Source organism: Danio aesculapii, chromosome 25 (assembly GCF_903798145.1).
Source record: "Danio aesculapii chromosome 25, fDanAes4.1, whole genome shotgun sequence".
Classification (NCBI taxonomy): Eukaryota; Metazoa; Chordata; class Actinopteri; order Cypriniformes; family Danionidae; genus Danio; species Danio aesculapii.
Genome location: NC_079459.1, coordinates 32,473,093 through 32,473,612, shown reverse-complemented (window position 1 = coordinate 32,473,612; position 520 = coordinate 32,473,093).

Below are 520 nucleotides of genomic sequence, written 5' to 3'. Positions count from 1 at the left end.
AGTCCGCGCGGGAGTGATAATAATCTGACGGTGGGTGTGACATTTTCCACGAGTGTATGAAGTATGGGGGTTTAAACTCTAATATATTAAAGGGATAGTTCACCAAAATTTTAACTACTTTCACTGTATTTACTCACCCTCAAAGTGGTTCCAGAGCTTCGTGGGCTCTTTATAGAAAAGGAGAAATTTTTAAGCTGAAAAGACATGTATTGTAGAAAAAAACAAACATGTGAATGGTTACTGGTTTCTAGCTTTCTTCAAAATTATACACTCACCGGCCACTTTATTAGGTACACCTGTTTAACTGCTCCTTAACTCAAATTTCTAATCAGCCAATCACATGGCAGCAACTCAATGCATTTAGGCATGTAGACATGGTCAAGACGATCTGCTGCAGCTGAAAGCGAGCATCAGAATGGGGAAGAAAGGTGATTTAAGTGACTTTGAACGTGGCATGGTTGTTGGTGCCAGACGGTTGGTCTGAGTATTTCAGAAACTGCTGATCTACTGGGATTTTCAC